Genomic DNA, 15,517 nt, shown 5'->3' on the forward strand with positions numbered 1-15,517 from the left:
ACCACTACCCACCGCCCACTTACTCTGTCTACCCAAAAGGTTATTATAATAACCCAGGTGATCTCCATGGCTATAGACCCCTAACGGGGCAAACCATTTGATCAAGTCACCCCCTTATTTCTCCACCTCATTATTTCAATTGAGCCCTTTATTTGACACAGATACAACCAGCACTTCCCCTAACCCCATACCCTGATCCTACCCCTCCCTTCCCCCCCTCTCTCCCCCCTTTTTCCCTCATCTCTTCCTCCCTTATCCCACTCCTCCTAGCCAAATTCATGCTCATATGTGAGGAGCTGGCGGGTCGCTGAAAGGCATTATGGGTAGTTGTATCCCATGTGGAAAAAAGTGAAGTACACTGTTTGTAGTTTGTTACGTTATAACCGTAATCCTGCTTTGTTACAGCTCAATACTTATTGCTCAATACATTTGCAATTCATGTTTGCCCTATTAGTACCTTTTCTACTATGTGACTTACGGTTTTTGGGTGATTCCCGTATGGTCGGCACTGTACATGTCGGGAGGCTCCCTGATCATCCTCCCTTATATAGCAACTATCATATCCAACCATGTCCTCTTCTGCCGACGGGAGTCACCTAAAATTTATATCATGGAATGTTAAGGGGCTCCGATCCCCAAATAAGCGAATGTCCATTCTCAGACACCTACGGCGTCTTCGGGCAGATGTGGCCCTATTACAGGAGACACATCTCTCCGCAGACGATTTAACACGCCTTCAAAAACTGTGGGTAGGTTCTGTATACGGGTCCCCTGCAGTGGGCCGCAAGGCCGGTGTAGCTATTTTAATTCATAAAAACCTACAACACTCTGTCAGAGAAATGAGGGCTGACACTTTAGGCCGCAAACTGACCTTACATATGACCATAGGTGACAAAGCCGTAGCTATCACTAATATCTATGCTCCCAACTCTCCAGACACTTCATTCTTTCAGGACATGGTTCAATGGATTCTCACGGCCCCCGAGGTATTACATTTAGTGGGCGGGGACTTCAACTCTGCCATGTCCACACTAGCAGACCGCACTCATCTCCCTAAGCAAACGACAAGACCAGGTCCCTCCCATACACCGGACGCGACTCCCTTAGCACACTCTATTGAATCTATGCATTTTGTAGACATCTGGCGCCTGACACATCCGACTGACAGAGAATATACTTTCTTCTCGCCCCCACATAATACCTTCTCTCGTATAGACTACTTCTTTGTCTCCCCGGCCCTAGTATCTGTAATAAACACCCCAGACATTTACGATGCCAGAATCTCAGACCACAGTCCCATCGCAGTCCATATGACACAACTCACACCCTCAACTCCTTCCCCTATCTGGCGATTCCCTTCATATCTGGCGGATAATGAAGACTTCCGACAAGTCTTGCACCAAACATGGGAAGAATATATCACCACGAATGGAGCACATATCTCTGACCCAAACCTCTTCTGGGAAGCAGGCAAAGCTTTCCTACGGGGCAAAATTATCTCGTACACTGTACAATTTAAAAAACACACTCGACAACAATATATGCAAGCAAGCGACTCCCTACGCCTAGCTCATGACAAGCTAACATTAGACCGCACCTTAGCTAATATACAGGAATGGAAACGGGCCAAGTGTGCCTTTGATCTCTGGGCAGAACAACACGAAGCTGCTAAAACCTCGTACTCCACCCTCCACTTTCACAAATTTGGCAACAAGGCAGGCAGAATGCTAGCCAGACTATGTTCAGGACCAAGACGTCCTACACATATCCCAACTTTGAGAAATGCTTCCGGCTCGTTAGTTACCTCACCTACCGAAGTCAGCAAACTACTTGCAGATTATTATACTGATCTGTACCGTGCAGACCCAACGGATCAACCTGCCGTTGAAGCCCTGCTTGACAAGATACGCCTGCCCAGGCTTCAAACGTCACACTTGGAGGCACTTAATGCGCCTATCACCTTAGAAGACATACAACACACGATCAAATCTATGGCCTCTGCTAAGGCTCCGGGTCCCGACGGGTACACTGCGGAATTCTTCAAATTAACGACTGACTTCATCCCCAACACACTGAAGCATGTATATGCAGCCATGTGGGACGGAGGTCCTTACCTCCCCACAGGGACACAAGCTCATATTAAACTAATCTCCAAGAAAGGAAAGGATCCATTACTCCCAGGCTCTTATCGTCCAATCTCATTAATAAATGTAGACGTTAAAATCCTGTCTAAAATTATAGCATCACGTCTAGCTCTCTTACTTCCGTCCCTCTTACACCCAGCCCAATCAGGTTTCGTCTCAGGACGATCAGCCACATTAAATATACGTAAGGTCTTAATGGCGCTAGAATACGCTAAAACACACCCCGATCAAGATGTAGCAATCATGTCCCTAGACGCCGAAAAAGCCTTTGACAATATTGGTTTTTCATGGCTTTTTACGGTAATGGAAAAATTCGGCTTTTCAGGTCAAATCACAAGATTCCTCGCACAAATGTACGCCTCACCAACGGCACGCCTTGTCACCCCGAATTTTATTTCGGACACCATCCCCCTAGCGAAAGGAACAAGACAGGGATGCCCCCTATCCCCCTTGTTATTCAACATTGCGATTGAACCCTTATCCAGAATCCTCAATTCAACCGAAGGGGTTAGTGGCATCACCTTGGGAAACCAAACACTCCGCTCTGCACTATTTGCGGACGATATTTTACTGTTCTCTACTGACCCCGTATCAGACTTTGATAGACTTAAACAAATATTTACGACCTTCCGACTCTGCTCAGGCTTTCGTATAAACTTTGATAAAAGTGAAATCCTAACACTACACCCTCGACTATCCACTAAATGGATACATTTATCCCCGCTGACTATTGCACCCCATCATATAACATACTTAGGAATACATATAGGCCGAGACCCATCTTCCTTATATGTACTTAATTATCCTCCCCTGGTGGCCAAAATTGTGCGGGAATTGGAGGCTTGGGGTGCCCTTCCCCTCTCGCTTTTTGGGAGAGCTCATCTTTTCAAAATGGTATCATTCGCACGCCTACTGTATCCTATGCAAACCATACCTCTACTACTGAGGCATTCAGACGTGCAGAAACTTCAGAGAGCTGTGACAGCTTTCCTATGGTCTAGCAAAAAACCACGCATCGCGCTCCAAAAACTATGTCTCCCGAAGAGCGAGGGTGGGGCGGGGCTCCCCAATATTCGTTTTTATAATTTAGCATGCTTACTCAGACAGGGACTAGACTGGTTAACAGAAGGGTCCAAATACTCCAACTTTGCCCTAGAGGACTCTATGGCTTCTCCATACGACCTTGCAGGCATCCTACACTCCAATCCTAACAACCTGCCGCACCACCTCAAAACCAGCGTTTTGTTCAGAGACACTGTCATCGCCTGGAGAGAGGTCAGAAAACTGCTTGGTCTGCCTTCTAGTATCTCGAAACATCTCAAAATACAAGGCAACCCAATGTTCCTACCTTCCACTTTACATAAAGCTTATACCCAATGGCAATCCAAAGGACTCATGAAGATAACCTCGTTATACCAAAACAACACAAGCAAGCTCAAACCATACCAAAATCTGATGCGGGAATTCTCCCTACCGCCAGCACACAGCTTCTTCCATTACCAACTCACAAATTATCTGAAAACCTGCTATGGTCCCAAGACGGATCCTTTCAAACCTTCCTTTGTCGACAATCTATTGCAAAGCAAAGATTACTCTATCTCCAACATCTATTCTCACCTCATCCAGCACCAGTCACGGAAATACCGCCTCACGCCTTTTCAAAAATGGTCTCAAATACTAGGAGATGAGGACCTACCCAACAAAATCCTTGAGGGATATAGGCTCACCCGGAAACTTACGATCTCTGAAATATGGCGTGAAACTCAATTCAAGATTATCCATAGAGCATACTTCCCATTCCGTTTTAACAAAGAGGACCCGTCTCAAGCTCTATGTCCATGGTGCCTACTGCAGCGTCCTACGCTGCTCCATAGGCTCTGGGAGTGCCCTGCTATTAACAGCTACTGGAACGATGTGATAGCCTACATTAATAAAATCTGCAATATCAAACTACATAGAGACTGCCTACTATGCCTATTCAGCATCACCCCTCCAGCATCCTCCTCGTCCACATTGGACTTTTCAAACATACCGCACTGGGCCCATATCTGCCTTCTTGTAGCCCGCAGGACTATTATGTCCCACTGGATATCGACATCGCCGCCCAGTCTACCTGCGGTTATAAAAGCCTTGACTTCATTATTCTATCTAGAAAGATTGGACCTCATCAAGTCAAATCTTCGCTTTACCCCACGATTTTTCAAACGCTGGAGAAGATTCCTGGAAGCCACATTTCCCCAACAGACCATCCAAGACATAATGCACCCATTTAGATATACAGAATGGTACCTGACGAGAGACATCACCAACTCACTTGGCAAACTTAAAATTCCTCCGACCTCTGATCCTTCTTCATTTAAACCACCGTAGGCGGCATACAATCACCTGAAGCTCCTTGACATCCATCAACTTCAGCTATTACACTTCGGGACTATATTTACCCAAATAACATGTTTCACCTAGACCATATTGTAGGTTATCTAGCTAGATAGACTCATAAGTCGCCTCCATTCCCTAAAGGTACGAAAATGTAGGATCAACCTTTTTGGCAATTTATTGCCCAATGTTAGTCACAAGCTGGCAAATGTGAATTGCTTACCCCCCTCCCCCCCCTCTCTCCCCTCCCCTTCCCCAACGACCCCTATAAATCTGTTTTTGTTATGTTTAGATAGAACATGCATTCTATATACAGAATAATTGTTTATATTCATGCCTTACAATTGTTCTGTACAATGTCTTCTATGAATATATTTTGAAAAAATCAATAAATATTTTTCAAAAAAAAAAATACCTCATGTCTAAGTTTTGCCTAAGGACTCACAAAGTCTAGAGCCGACTCTGCGTGTGGCTGAGGTGGCTGCTTCACATAAAATACATTATTCCTTCAACCCAACATTTTTAATAATTTTTTTTTTTTTTTTATTATATTTAAATGTTTACCTCATCAATTTCACTCTGTATAGATGATGCATAACTTTCTTCATCATCTGTAACTTCAATATGCACACTTTCAATGGTGTTCTTTGGAAAAAAAAATAAATAAAAAATAATAAATAATAAAAATTTTAATGTGAGGGATATTTTATTATTTTTTTTACATTAATTAAACATGTATAATATATATGAAATTTTTAATAATAAATTACATAAATTGTATATAAAAATAACCTCAGAGCTTGAGGTAATTGAAATTCCATCTTCAAATGTAGGGGATTCCTGTAAAATGTATTTAAAGATTAATTATATACACTTATCATATGTACAAAATATTTACTGTTATTATATATATAATTTATAGAGATTTAAAAAACTTAAATTATTTTATTACAAATCCTTTACATACATTTTATTTTATTATATATATATATATATATATATATATATATATATATATATATATATATATATATATATATATATATATAAATTATTTCATTAAGTAATTGTATTTTATGTTATAATTTTAATAATAATATTTAAAAAAATTAATTAAAAAATAAACAATAATAATATACTTGGTAATTTGATTAATAAATAATAAGAAAACCAATTATCAACATAATATCATTAGCCTTTTGATTCATATAGATGGTGCGGGTCTATAAACAGTATGCATGTTAATTATCTCAATAGCTATTATTGATTAACATTAATCCTGTATAATCATTAACCAAAAATAAAATTAATTATCAGATTTCTTCCTAATTCACCATCTGGGACATTTTTAAAAAGTATATTCCCTTATAAAATATTTTAGATCATTTGCAAACTCTGTGGCACAGTGCATTAGAACAGACATTACCATTTTTAATTTATGCTCGCAGGGAAGGCTGGGGAGGCTGGGGAGGCGGGAATGGGCGTGTAACTTGTGAAGTGTGTGAACGAGAATGTTGCTCGTTCTCGTTACAAGAAATGTAGAAAAAAGGCACTGCGCATGCGCGGTGCCGCTAAGCACAATGGGAAATGTAGTTCTGTGGTTGCCGTGACGCTGCTTTAATGCAAGCGCACCGCAAACCAGGAAGAAGAAGCCTGAATCACTGTGGCATAGCCGGAGGCGATTTTTAGATACACATTAAACTTGTAAGTAAAGATTTTGGCATGAAATCAAACAATTCTTTTTATTAAGTATGCAGTTGACAATGGTATTATGTGAAAAAAAAATTATGTTTACAACCCCTTTAACCAATGATCTACTTTTTAGGTCTAATACTTCCAATAGTAACACAATGATGATTTCTCTCACTTCCTGCCTATTTAAAGAAAGTCAGACAAACCAGGAAGTGAGAGAAAATCTCCCCCAACTGGAACAGAGGTAGCACATTTCCTGGTAGCACAAAGAGTGTTTGCAACTTCTTTCAGGATTTTATTCTGGTCTGTGTGCTTATGAGAATGATTTATTTCTACGTCCTTTCAGGATTATCAGTGCCAGACAAAGCAGGGTGATCCTTGGATACCTAAAAAGTCCATTAACTTTACAATTTACATCTTCCTATTTTAGAATAGGTATGAACAGAAATCTCTCTGGTGACACAGATAGCAATTAAAATGTGACAGAGGTTCTAACTCTTTTCCTATCTATCCAAAACAAAAAAGTATTTATTCTTATTATGTCACGTACACACGATCAGATTTTCCGATGGGAAATGTTCGATATGAGCTTGTTGTCGGAAAGTCTGACCATGTGTATGCTCAAATTTTCCGCCAAAAACGTTGTTGTCGGAAAGTCTGATCATGCGTACACAAGCCCGCGCACAAAAGTCCACGCATGCTCGGAATCAAGTAAGCGCTCGGCGGGGGGCGTGGCTAACCGCCAATGGAGATGGATGCCTGAGTGAGGAGCTCCTCTAGAACGGGACATTTAGCAGCACACACCGACATCCCCAAGACATTCTCACACCCCAGATCAGCGACGGACACCTTCCGGGACCGGACGGCAATGTCGAGGAAGCACAAGGAGTGCAGGAAACCGCAAAAAATGACCGAATTCTACAAGTACCAGCAAGACGGAGGTAGGCATGATGGCGCCGGCTCAGCATCAACCCCAGCACATAATGCATGGTCCCATCAGCCCCCATCCTCCTCCCACAGCAACAATAGTGGATCCCCAGGGAGCGCCCATTCCTATCCTAACACGCCACAATCCGCCAGCCCCGCCAAGGCGAAATTTAGGATGGATGGCCCTGGATGCAGTCCAGTACCAGGGCCTGAGACTCTGGGGAAGACACAAGAGAGCTCCCAGACAGAATAGAAAAGTTCCCTACCACCAATCAGCCTGTTATGGACACAGTGCTAAAGAACATGCTGCTCTCACTCCGCAGCACCATACAGGCTGACATGATGTCTTGTATGCAGAAGTTTAATACTGATATCCAGGAGGTGGAATCAAGGGTAGAGTATGTAGAATGTAAAATGGGGGAATTTGCATCCACGATTAACGACCTAGTAGATGCACAAGAGGAACATGAGGAGGAGATGGAAGGAATAAAAGCAAAAATGGCAGACATGGAGGACAGAAGCAGGAGGAATAACATGAAAATACGAGGTATCCCGGAGACTGTCCAGCAAGGAGATTTGAGGGCCTTTGCCTCATCGCCTCCGTAAACCTTCCTTCCTCCCTGATCATATCCCAAGAGATGTGATATTGAGATTGCACTTTTACCATGCTAAAGAGCATCTTATGGCGGTTATGCGTGCCAAAGACCGCATCCCAGCCCAATACCAAAACCTGCAATTTTTTGCAGACCTGTCACAGTATACTTTGAAAAAGAGGAGAAGCTTAGTTACCATCACCAAAGCACTCAGAAACCACCAGATAACCTATCGCTGGGGTTACCCCACCAACATCACTATCACCAAAGATGGAAAAACCCACATTGTATCTACATTGGATAAAGGCTTATCCTTACTGAAGAAGTGGCACATTGTCCCAGATGTGGATAATAGCTCCACTCAGCCCAAAAAAGTTGCACAGGTGGAACCGGAATGGAGGGTGGTCACTGCAAGGAACTCAAAATCGCATACCTGAATCACCTAATATGTCCAGGGAATTATAAGTCCCGAGGAAATGAGGAGCAACCCTCATTGCCACGAACTTAACCCCTAACTCACGTTTGAGCAGCAGTTGCTGCAGTCGAATAGACTACTAACTGTACCGTTTTACACAGTCAAATCCTGAACTACAAGATGTTCCTTTCTAGTTGACCAATTGTTGTGTTTTACACATTTTTCTTTTGCTGACGCTGTTTTGTTTTATTTTTTGCTCTCTCACATCTTGAGTTCAGCCATCCCAGTCGGAGACATGCCACAAGAGCATACTTCACAAGAAACGCATGCAGGTTCTCTTTTTCACCTCTACAGTTTGGCTACCGGAAATGACGCAATGAGGGACACCCACCTAGATACGTCCTTCTCACTCACTCGGACACCAAGACACCTCTACGCCACTTGAGTACAATAAATGGATTTCTACACTTCTTTTTCTTGCTTCTACCTTCATGATGCTACAACCAATCGCCCAAGGGAAATGCATCAAAGCACTCTTACACAACCCACATTGGGGTAACTTTCCTATCTATTAATTCAAAGGATCTCAATCACCCAGCTAAATGGAAATCATTATGGGCTGAAGCCTTGCAAAACAAGAGTGACATATTGTGCGCGCAGGAAACTCACTTTTGTGCCAGTGCTCCACCGAAATGCTCGCACAAATACCCTTACATCTTTATGGCTAACGCCGAGTCAAAACAAAGAGGTGTCCTTACAGCAATTAGAGATACAGTCTCCTTTCAACTACATGAAGCAATTAAAGACTCCGGGGGCAGATATCTCATTCTTGTATGTGATATCAATTCTATTACCTACACTATTGTAAATATCTACACCCCTAACACGCATCAAATTCAATTTCTTAACAAAATTCTAAAGAAAATAGATTCACTCAGGAAAGGATCCCTAGTCATTTGTGAAGACTTCAACCTTGCTCCAGATAAAGCTATAGACACTACTTCTGCTTCCGCACACATAGGACCTTCTATACAGGATCTACTTCATCAATATACACTGTTTGATGTTTGGCGCTATTGTCATGCAGGAGAGAGAGACTTTACCTTCTTCCCAGCGCCTCACCACTGTTACTCCCGTATTGACCTCTTCTTAGTTGATCAAGGGCTCCTGACCCGGACTATGAAAACGTCAATCAATACAATAACGTGGTCAGACCATGCATCAGTGTCTCTCACCTTAACGGACTCTCTTTCGGTGGGGGCTAGTCCGGTCTGGAGAGCAAACCCAATTATTTTACAGAAAGAAGATACTAGAAAGATTCTGGAAACCCACCTGAGAGAGTTCTTTGCTGACAATATAGACTCTGTACCTGATCATACTATAATCTGGAATGCCCACAAAGCGTTCATGAGAGGGATTTTTATTAATCTAGGTGCAGGGATAAAGAGGCAGAGGCAGAGACGAGTAAAGGAGCTCACTGACAGCATCCATAATCTTGAAGCCCAAAACAAACAGAAACCCTCCCCTTCCCTATCACACAAATTATTACAAGCCAGAAATGATCTCAGACTTTGTCTCCTGGCGGACTTTGAGAAGTCAACCCGCAAACTAAAAATAACTAATTATGCCAACGGCAACAAGGCAGGTAAACTTCTTGCCCAACGCCTGCGAGGGTGTAGATTTAAGGCCAGAATCCCATACATAATCCATCTCAGCACTAAACATAAACACCATCATCCAAAAGATATCGCGGATGCTTTCAGTGATTACTATGGATCCCTTTATAATCTCAAGAATGATCCCCTTACCCATCAATCGACTACCGACCAGATAACCAAATTCTTGGCCAACTTATCCCTCCCTCAGCTAACGTCAGATCAGCTTCAACAATGAAACCAACCCTTTACTGATTTAGAAATCTGCTCAGCTATAGCTTCACTACCACCCAATAAGTCCCCAGGCCCGGATGGATTTATAGGGGAATATTATAAAACATTTCAACAGATATTAGCGTCTAATTTACTTAGAGTATTCAATGATGCAGCTGCCTCTTCCTCCTTCCCTTCAGAGATGTTGAAAGCACTCATAATAACTATACCGAAGCCAGGGAAAGAACCATCCGCCCCGCAAAATTTCAGACCCATATCACTCCTTAACAATGGTCTGAAATTATATGCGAAAATAATAGCACGTAGGCTAACTGATATACTCCCTGGTCTTATTCACCCTGATCAATCTGGATTCACCAAGGGGCGCCAAACTTCAGATGCCACTAGACGACTGATAAACATTATTCATAATGCAAACGTGACAGGAACGCCTTCTCTGCTCCTGGTTTTGGATGCAGAGAAGGCGTTTGATCGCATACACTGGGGATATCTCGCTAATGTGCTTGCTGCTTTTGGCTTCACAGGCCTGATTTTTTCAGCAATAATGGCCCTATATACCAACCCCACTTCCCAGGTATTCACATCTGGAGTTCTTTCAACCCCGTTCAACATTACAAACGGGACACGTCAGGGCTGTCCTCCCTCTCCGTTAATATTTAATTTGTTAATGGAGCCCTTGACGTGCTATATTCATAATCATCCCTGCATATCAGGATTCAAAATGCACAAATCCTCGCACACCATCAGTTTATTTGCTGATGATGTTATTTTAATGCTCACGGATGTGGAAAATTCCCTGGCTTCGGTTCATCATTCATTACAATTGTTCAGTCATATGTCCTATTACAAGGTGAATGAATCCAAATCAAATATACTTGGTTTAAATGTTCCTTACGCAACGCAACAAAGACAAGCCAAAACATACCCGTACTCATGGGAAAGTGTAGGGATAAAATACCTAGGAACCACTCTGACGCCCAAAACAGAAGATCTATACAAAGCTAATTATGCCCCATTTATAGACATAATGAAAGCGAAACTCCAAGCTTTAGCTAAGGTAGAACTCTCCTGGACTGGTAGATTGGCGGCCTTTAAAATGGTTATCCTTCCTCAGCTAATTTACCTATTCAGAACACTCCCGATATCTGTTCCTGAATCCTTTTCACTACTGCCCAGCCCATGCTTAACAGATATATTTGGCAAGGTTAAAGGGCAAGGTGTGCCTTCTCAGGACTAACCACAACTAGGAATGTAGGTGGAATAGGGATGGTCCTCCTGAAAGATTATTATGTAGCCACCATATTAACACAAATTAAGGCATGGTTCCCTACGTTTAAAAATAATAGATGGACAGAAATAGAAAGCTCCCAATTACACAAGCATACCTTATATCATTTACTTCTAATATAAGCACTAGAATCAAAGGTATATCGTTATTTTACAAAATGCTCAATAACAAAGAAGTATATACTAAAATGTCTGCAATGTTAGCATAGGAGAGAGAACTGGGAGTTTCTTATACACCAGACCACAGGCAAAAGGCTTTCAGAATGACATATATGGCTACAAAGGGTGTAAATCTTTGGGAATTAACCCAAAAAATATCACTAAGATGGTACTTGACCCCATACAGGATCGCAAAATTTGCCTTACACTCCTCTACCTTGTGCTGGAGGAATTGTGGTCAGGTAGGAACCCTGTACCATACTTTATGGTCATGCCCAGTTATAACTCAATACTGGAATGCAGTGTTCCATCTGCTTAAACAAATCTTAAAAATCCATATCAACATATCACCCGATCTGGCTCTTCTATCACTAAACATCGAAAAAATCCCAACAGAATATAGAACGATAGCCACCCATATTCTACTAAGTGCCAGATTAGTACTAACTTGTCACTGGAAAAAACAGACGGCCCCTAATATACAAGAAGTAATATCGACTACCCACACTCATGCCGTATATGAAATGATGTTTGCCTTTACACAAAACCAACTCCCTGCAGCAGAGTGACAGTGGAAGACATGGATGGTTTGGTATAGTCACACCTGAATAACTATTGGAAAAGTAATTCTCCTGATGTTGATCTAACCCTATGATGATTGAGATGATGAGAGAAGTTGTATGTTATGTTGATCTCATTTAGCTCACATATGTTTATACAATAATCCCAATAAGAGGAGTTTGACAAGACATATTCAGTATCTCTAACTGCCTCAAGCCACGCACTTGTCACACCACGTGTTATTAGATGTACTATTGGAACCTTTTTAAGATACAAGAGATGTTTAACATAAGATTCCTACTGAATATTTAGACACAACTTGTTTCAAATGTCACCAATCTTTTGTGTTTGATAATTTTTTTCTGCTTTCATAACTATGCCTACACAAATTGATTGCTGTCGTATCAATAACATGCTATGTCTTTTAAAACCAATAAAAACTATTGATTATAAGTAAGCGCTTGGTCTTGTAAAACTAGCGCTCGTAATTGAGATAGCACATTCGTCACGCGGCAAATTTGGAAATCTCTCAATGCTGCTGATATTCACAGAGTTCTGACAAAATGATTTTTTATTATTTCTCGTGATCTTATGAATAATCTTTGTTTTTTTTCTAGTGATCTCCATAATATTTTTTGTCCTTTTGTGTGTCAAGTTACCACAACACCATTATTATCTTGTATTTTTTAACCTCAAAGAGATACAACTATGTTGGTGTCCCTTGTTCATTAGACATTGTATTTTTGAAATGTACCTGCTACTCACAAACAAGCTGTCATTTATGAAGTAAAACACATAGCCAAGTATTTGTCAAAAAAAAAATTAGACATTTAATAGGGGTCCTAACAAAATAAAGAGGAAGGCAACGCTGGAGAAACAGTTGGAATTGGTGAAGCCTTTGTAACCCAGGGCAGACATCAATTATTTGACTGGCAAGATTGGTAACCTGAGGAGTCCATTTAATAGGGAGCACAATATGGTCCAGGAATCGGAGAGATTGGGAGCAGCAACAGATGACATATATGTCCCGAGGCTGTGGTCTTACCACAGCCTGCGTCTTTTGCCAGACCACACCAAACCCAGGCCATCACTCTCAACACTTCCTTCCATGCTCCCTTCCATGCTGCTGTGGTGGGTTGGGTGGCTGTGTTGTTGGTGGTGTTGCTGGAGGTGGTGGTGGTGTTGCTGGAGGTGGTGGAGGAGTATGGTCCAACTCACACAGGTGGCTTTTATTTGTGAGTTGGCCTCTCATCCCCTTGTTTAGGGCCTGAAGAATGATCTTCCTACTGATGAGGCATTGGCCCTCCTCCAAGCATTTCCATCAATCACTCACAATTCTCATAACTGTCACAAATTGAATGTTAACAAATAGAAAAGACTATCCTTCTGACCCCAGCATTTTTCATTCTTGTCCCAATCATTTTTGGCTACTATTGTCTATTGATATGTAAACCCCTTTGTTAAATCAGAAATTAGTGATCAATAATAGCATCATTCAATTTTTGACAAGAAATATGTTCAACAATGCTATACCTGGCTCAAGCTGGGCACCTCCACATGTTCTTCCTGGGTGGAAGGCCCAGGTTGGACTTCTGGAGCCTCATCTGATGTTGAAGGAAGTGTGGAAGGAAGTGTGGAAGGAAGTGTAGATAGTGATGGCCTGGGTTCACTATGATCTGACAAAAAATGAAGTCTGTCGTAGTACCACAGCCTGGGGACATATTTGTCATCTGCTGCTGCTCCTGATCTCATGGAATCCTGGACCTTCTTGCAATCCCTATTATATGTGCTCCTCAGGTTACCAGTTTTGGCCTTCAGATAGGTGATGTTTGCCGTGGGATACACAGGCTTCACCAATTCCATCAGTTTCTCCAGTGCTGCCTTCCTCTTTAGCTTGTTGCAGTAGTCACTGTTTTTGACTTGCCAGAGACATGGCACCCCCCTGTACATGTCCAGGAATCTGGGCAGGAAGTCTGGGTCAGTAAATTTACCAATAATTTTCTCTGCAAGACACAACACAAGACAAACCCTAATGTCAGGCTAAACTCTCCTAATCTTGTCCCAATATAGGCCACAATCTCTAAAGCAGTATAGGCCACTAACCACTGATGCCCCAAGTTAAAATTGTACCTTTGCTTGCACGATCGACGTTTACGGTCCTCCATCCTCCACTCACAATTCGTAGTACGACGCCCACGTGTTATGCTTTATATACACCGTGCATGCGTGAAACTCCACCCCGTCCTTCTTTCTAGTGTATTCCCCCCTCTTCTCTTTCGGGGCAGAGGGAGAGCACATGGTGGAGATACAGCAGGGCAGAAATGACGAGATTGAGGAAAGCCCGAAGCAAGGCAGTTCCTGATCCAGGAGGAGATATAAGGCCTCAAATATGTCCTTTGTAGAGATGGTGGAGATGGTAGACATCTTGAAAAGGGCAGACTATGATGGGAAGTATGGACTGTACAGCAACTCAAATGTGAGAAAGGCCAAGATCATGACTAAAGTTGTGAAAAGTCTGCACTGGAATTTTTGGGGTACGACGATCCAAGGGGCAATTGAGGAAACGCTGGTCAGACCTGAAATTGAGGGAGCACGATCAGTATAGAAAGATCAGGAAAGTACTTTTAAAAAGTAAGTATTTGTCGTGTGTTCTTATTATTATTAATACTTTCGTGCTGCTCCATGTGCTTTTCTTTACTGTTGTACAGTTTAAAATGGCAAGTTTGAGGTTCATGGGCACAGTAATTCGTAGTAAACATCGTTCGTTCGACCACTAGTACAACATTTTTGGCAGATGCAGGTTACATTGTTCATGCCTATTTGTATGAAAAGAAATTTAGTACATTGTTGTCTATATGTGTTTGTAACTATAATGAGATGTAAATTATATTCAGTGTAAGGAGAGGTCACTCAGCAGCTGTTTACACATCTGGACACAGGAGCACTAGTGTGGGACACCAGAACAACTTTTTTATGGTGTCCCACGTAGGTGCTCCAGTGAATACTAGGGGTATCTCCATGTGTGAAACTTGCACAAACCAGGTATTTCAGCTTTTGAAAGGGAAAAAAACATGTCTTCAGCTTGGAACTCTGCCAAAACAGACAATTGGACGACACTTCCAAGCAATGTTTCATATTACTATTTCTCGCCTCAAATATCTGTCTGTTAAGTATACCTTTTTTGTATACACATCGGGGAGAAAAGAATCGGGACATCTGAGGACACCAGGAACCCCACACCTCCTGAAGAAGGGGAACTCAAAACACAATATGAGGATGTTGATTACGAGGTTCAGGAACTGGGCGAAACGGTGACCACAACAGGTCAGTGTCTGAGACCACAGCTTCAGGTAATAGATGTATGCCTGCATATTTATAATACATGGTGTTTTTTTATTTTTAGGTGATGTGGATGTTGTGGAAGAAGAAATTCACTTCAACAGTGCAAGTGCACAAACCCTCATCAGCGAAATA

This window comes from Aquarana catesbeiana, linkage group LG11 (genome assembly GCF_042186555.1).
Source record: "Aquarana catesbeiana isolate 2022-GZ linkage group LG11, ASM4218655v1, whole genome shotgun sequence".
Classification (NCBI taxonomy): Eukaryota; Metazoa; Chordata; class Amphibia; order Anura; family Ranidae; genus Aquarana; species Aquarana catesbeiana.